The sequence below is a fragment of the Onychomys torridus genome, chromosome 21, assembly GCF_903995425.1.
Source record: "Onychomys torridus chromosome 21, mOncTor1.1, whole genome shotgun sequence".
Taxonomy (NCBI): Eukaryota; Metazoa; Chordata; class Mammalia; order Rodentia; family Cricetidae; genus Onychomys; species Onychomys torridus.
Window position 1 is genome coordinate 10586714 of NC_050463.1, and position 6325 is coordinate 10593038.

A 6325-nucleotide genomic window follows, 5' to 3' on the forward strand; every position below is an offset into this window, starting at 1 on the left:
CTCTTTTTTTCAATGAGAACTCCAAACTTATTTCCATTTTTTATCTTTTTTTCCTGACCATTAACAATTAACAACTTATACCAACCATCCTAAACAATGACAATAATGGATAAACCATTAAACAATCAAAAACCACCCACCCCACCTCTTGGGAATGTGGGGTGTCTTGTTCTTAAAATCACTTCCTGCTGTCTGGGGTCAAAGCCATCTTTAGGGGATCCTGAAAAGAAAATTTGGGGGTTAATTGTCAAGTCCTGGGAGAGTTAACTGCATTATTTGTTGACCACTCTCTGCATAATGCAAAAACGCAGAGTCCTTGATCAAATAGTCTGTGAGGCTAGATCATCTCAGGTAGCCATCTCAAAATTATCCTGAGCAGTTTGTAGCTCAAAGCTGAAATTTGGGTGGTATTTGTCAGCTTGGGGTATTATCATAGTCCTGATGGAAACATCATTGTGAAGCCCTGTAGCTGGAAGTTTTTCTGTGTCTCACCCAGTCCTGCAGCTGCTCAAGCACAGCTAAACACAAAAAGGCTTATATTACTTACAAACTGTGTGGCCTATGGCAGGCCTCTTGCTAGCTAGCTCTCATATCTTAAATTAACCCATTTCTATAAATCTATACATTGTGACATGGCTTCTGGCTTACCAGTACCTTTACATCTTGCTTCTCCTGGTAGCAGCTCATATCTGCCTTGCCTCTCCTTTCTCTTCATATCTGTTTGGATTTCCCACCTGACTCTAAGCTCCCTTGTCATAGGCCAATGTCATGATCTTTTTGAAGACTTCTTTGTCCCTATTAGGCATAGTCATGGTTCACTATAGAAAACTGATAGAGACTCAAACCCAAAATCATATACAGGAAACTATATGAAGCCTTTTTACTAGGATTAATTAGTACTCTATATGACTATTAACATCACAACAAAATTATATATATATATATATATATATATATATATATATATATATATATATATATAATTTTGGTATAAAATTCATACCTTAGGATATAACACAAATTTCTAAATGGTGTTATTAATAAAAAAAAAGCCCATAGCCAAACATTGGGGTGAAAGCTGAAAGATCAGAGAAGCACAGCAAGTCAGCCACAAGTTCTTGCCTCTATGAAATTCTCAGGATAAGGAGAGTGAGTTTCTATTTCCCTATGCCTTGTATATCTTTCTCTGGCCTGCCATATTATTTCCTTGGATTAAAGGTATGTGTGCTTCTCAAGCTAAGGCATGAGATCTCAAGTGCTGGGATTAAAGGTATGCCACCACTTTCTGACTTCTGTGTCTTATCTAGTGTCTGGCTCTTTCCTCTGATCCTCAGGCAAGCTTTATTAGGGTACACAAAATATCATCATACAGCAGTCCGCACCACTTTCCCCATCACTTGGGTATAGTACGAGGTCCCATCACCCAGGACTAGTGTCAAGGCTGGCTTCCCCCTCTGTGAGGTTCCTGTGGCCTGCTGTTCTCAGTGTGTTTCTCTCTGACAGTGTCACATCTATTGACTGGAATTTTTGTTGTATCACTAGCCTCTGTCTTATTCATACTGATCTGAGAAGCAATGTCACTGTTTTTGAGTTCAAGTTTTTTTCTCTTCTTTTGCACCTGCTGTTTTGGCAATGCAAAGCAGCCTCTTTGCCCAGGGATAGCCTCACCTTGAGGCCAGGAGCTGGCACTACTCTCACAGCATCACTGTACCCTCAGGAATTTCCTCTAGAGTCTTTATATGCACCTCCTGTATAGATCTGGTTCTTCCCGAAGGGTCGTCAGGTTGTCCTTTGCTGACAGCAACATGTGGTAGACTCACTGTCTTTTTCATATTAGCATCTGCTGTCAACTTGGGGCAACTTGTATCCTTTTTAGACTTCTGTCTCTCCATTTACTGCTGCCGATGTTTCTTTTCAGCCAGGACCTCAGAGAAGATTTTGATCTGCTCTGAGGAAGAGCTTTTTGTTCTTGATGGAGACTCATCAGCTTGCGAAGGTTCTTCTGCTTTTAGTTTGGTTTGCAATTCTTCACATTTGTGACTGACTCTTTCAAGAAGAATTTCTTCCAGTGTCTTCACGTGGATCTCATCAACTTTATTAACTCTCTCTTTCTTTGGTGTTTTATCAGTGTTAGTTTCTGGAGCTTCCACCCTTTTTCCCATCCTCTATGCAAGGCTTCACTGTCACCATTTAATAAAAAATTTTGTTTCCTCATTCTCTCAGTAACATTCAACCTAATCAAGGACTCTTCTTGTTTACTGGATAGAGTTACTGTCCTCACCACATTCCCAACAGTCTCCTTTTTAGGGCCTGGATTGGGCTGAGGCTGATGTAAAGCACTGGAAATTCTTGAGGAGCCATTTTGCTTCTTGGATTATTTTTTTCCTTCATATTGTTTGATTTAATTTCCTCAAGAGATGTTTTTCAAATTTCAAACATTCATCTTGCTTTAAACTGACTCTGGGTTTCTGGGCAGAAGCCACTTGTAATCTATTATGAACCTCAGGAGTTGGTTGTAGGGCAGATGTTTTGCTTTCATCGCCCTCCTCAGAAAACTGATCCTCATCATCTTCATCATCGTCTGCAAGATTGATTACAGGGGGTGGATGCATGGGGCTAGGAACATTTTCTGAACTTTCTACTTTCATTACACTCTGCAGTTGAGAAGGATTAGACTGGACCAACAATTTGTTCTGATGAACTGTGAGCTGACTAGCCTCTACTTCCTCTTCCAACTCTGGCACAGTGGGTAACACAGTTTTGCTTGGAGGCAGGGAGAGTACATCAATGTAAAGGCCTCTATTGTGATGGAAAGTGCAGTTTAGTTTTTGACATCCCATTGGCTGATTTTTTCAACAACAAGGAATTTCTTTTCTTTTTTTTAATCAACTTCCATGTGGTGAAATTTGCATACCTGTCAAAAATAATGACCATGTTGCCATAGTGTTCAAACAGTTTTATTTCCTAGTGCAGCTTCACAGTGACTGAATGGGCAGCTATCTTTGGTGCATGTAGAATAGAAATTAAAATAGCAGTCTTATCCCTGATTAGGCATGCTAGATGACCAGAAGTCTGCTTTTTGGAATAAGCCACTGCTTCCTCATGGTGAAGACCAGCTTCAAGTGCTCTTGAAATGGACTCAATCTTCCAATTGTTCAAATTCCAAAAGGTCTTAGAATAAAAAAAAAAAAAAAAAAAAAAAAAAAAAAAAACAGAGCCAGATATTAGAGTTAAAGCTGAAAGATCAGAGAAGCAGAGCAAGCCAGACAAAAAATTCTTACCTCTATAAAATCCTCAGTATAAAGAGAGTAAGTTCCTGTTTCCTTATAGCTTATATACCTTTTTCTACCTTGATATATTACTTCCTGGGATTAGAGGTATGTGAGCTTCCCAAGCAAAGGCATAATATCTCAAGTGCTGGGATTAAAGGTATGTGCCACCATTTTCTGTCCCCTATGATTAATGTAGTGGCTAGCTCTGTCCTCCAATACCCAGGCATGTTTATTAGGGTAAACAATATATCACTACAGTAGCTCCTACATTTGGTCTAAAGTTTAATGAATCAATCAGAATAGTAAGAAGCTGATCCCAAAACACTTCTCACAGTTTAAAATAATCATAATGAGATCTATTTTATATACCACATAGAAAAAATGAAAGCTCAAAGAAGGAGCCCTGAGGAAATGTACATAATTGTACATAAATTGCCCAATCTATCAAGGCTGCTTACTAGATCTACATCAAAACCAAAATACTAAAAATGCTTTAGAAAATCTGAAGCCTTATACTCTATGTCAGACCTTATTTACTAGTAGAAAACTTCTAAAAGTGGCCATAATGTTCATCTTATAAAAAATGAGGAATCAAGAATTTAACCAAACTCCTTGACAAGTAGGCAGAGAACCAGTTTTATACCATCCTTATCTGTCCTAAGGCTAATTATTTCCCCAAATATGCAAATAGATTTATATTCACATAAAAGTAAATAGAAGGAATAATCTATTTCTCAGAAATTCATGTAGTAGATTTACATAATATCAATTATTATTTTTCTCAAGTCTGTATACTGTTTACACTTCACTTTGCATGCAGAAAATGTGGAAACAGGACAAAGATATCTTTTAGCAACTGAATTACTCTTTATCAGAAAATTATTTGCTCAGAATAAGTAAAATCATATTTACAAGTACACAAATTGTACCCAAAGTATTTTTCAAAGGCTAACACATTTTTAAACAGTCACTACAAATTTATTTGTCTGTTGAAATAAGTGTCAGAACAGCCACAGACAGAAAGGATTATATTAAGATTGAATTAAGAGGCTCCTTAAAATAACAATCCACAAAGTAATTGTAGACACTGACAAATCTTGCTTTCTGCAAGATTATTTACAAGAAAAGAAAATAAAGACTCCAAGGCTTTGGTTGTTACTATTGAACAGGAAGGCATGTTATTAAATGAAATAAGACAATCCCACTTATTTTTCACAGGAGACATGATTGTTAGGCTCTACTGTTCCCTTTATTCTCCCTACAGAGATCTTTCGAAAACCTTTAACATGCTTCCCCCGTTAAGCTATCACAAACATTTAATTCTATGCTGAGACTTTGAGGTTCTTAACCAGCTAAAATAATCTGACAAACATGATAGAAGAGGGCAGGGTAAAACAGAGGCAAGAGCCATAGGCAGGAAATGAATGCAAAGAGTGGTTCAGATCTTAGACCAACAGTGGCTCCTCATCTTGAATTTTCCTTAGAATCTACTTCAGGGCTTCCCGATATATAGGTTGCCTCAGACCAGAGTCCCTGGTTGTGTTGGGAGTGTGTCCAAGCCTTTACATGCCTATAACTTTCTCTGATGCACTCTGAGAATGCCTAACGATCAAATCTAAAATGTCTTCCAAACGTTTGTATACTAAAGGCTTGGTTCCTAATGCTGTTGAGTTGTGCAGGGTGGAACCTTTGAAAGGTTAACTGGTCTCCAAAACTCTAAACACATTGGTGGATCAGCAGGTGAATCTTTTCTTAGAGAGTAGAAGAACCTCAACATGTAGCTTACACAGAAGAAAGTCTTTCTTTATCTCTGCCTATCTCTGCCTTTCTTTCATGCTCTTTCTTGTCTTTCTGGCTGCTGTAAATTAAACATGCACCCCATGATATTCTTCCTCCCTAGAAACCCAGAAACAATGAAAACAAGTGACCACTGACTGAAATCTCTGAAACTATAAGCCAAAAGAAATCTTTATTCATTTTAGTTGATTTTCTAAGGCATTGGACAGAGCCACAGGAATATGACTAACACAGCATTTATGTTTGCTTTGCAAGTAACACTCCATATGCAATTTCTAACCAGCTGCATCATTTACATAAGTCTATCCTTCAGTAATTTAGATGATAGCTCATAAACAGAACTATTTAGTTATTTACTAAATGTAAAACTAATCAATAAGATTAAAACAGTTCTATAATTTTATATAAACACATATTTTTTATAATATAATATTTATTGATAAATTACTATGAGACAAGAACTATGCTAAGTATTTTTCTCTTTTACATAATGTTTTATATAACAATCAAAATTCTAAGGTATAAATTGGCAGTGTTAATATTATTCCTGATTTATATAACAAAACACACTTAGGAAGCTTAAATCATTTGCCCAAGGTCACAGAGTCAGTGGGAGGCAGAACCCAGTTTTGATGCAGGAACTGTGACTCCAGATTTGAAACTCAACTGACTTACATGCTAAAGACTCCTGTATAAGTGGTACCACAATTATCAACAATGAAAACTATCAACTTCAGTTTTTCACTCACATTCTGAAATGACAGTGTATGAGATGAACCTGGTCTGGACAATGAAGGATACCAGGATTTTGGTACCATAGGAATCTGTCCCGCTTAGGCCACTAAAATGATAGAAAGAGAAAGTTTGTTTTGTGAAATATTGTTGGAGCTGACTTGGTCAACTTTAGGTGGTTTCTTTGTAAGTTTATTTTCATTTCACTGCAACTTAAAACTCTACATTAGATGAAACAACTGAGAGCAAAATGAAGATACTAGTAGTGGTATATTCCAAGTACAGCAAGAGAGAAATGGCCTTTTACAGAACTAAATCCCAAAAGGATTCCTGGAGGGATAAATGTATTTGAAGGTTATAAAGATCTAAATCTACTCCAATTTCCAAATCTTCCATATTTGAGATGAAAAATTCTCTAAAGCTCAATGCATTGTGAGAACAACATTCTGATGACAAAAAATTTAAAAAGAACACATATAATGATTTTCAATTCCTAGAACTAAGCTTCCCTTATTGACTTCAAA

General features: G+C 36.9%; 1 pseudogene; it reads right to left on the reverse strand.

Moving 5' to 3' along the window:
* Positions 1 to 1364: 1364 nt before the first annotated feature.
* Positions 1365 to 3055, reverse strand: LOC118571369 (annotated as a pseudogene).
* Positions 3056 to 6325: the final 3270 nt, after the last annotated feature.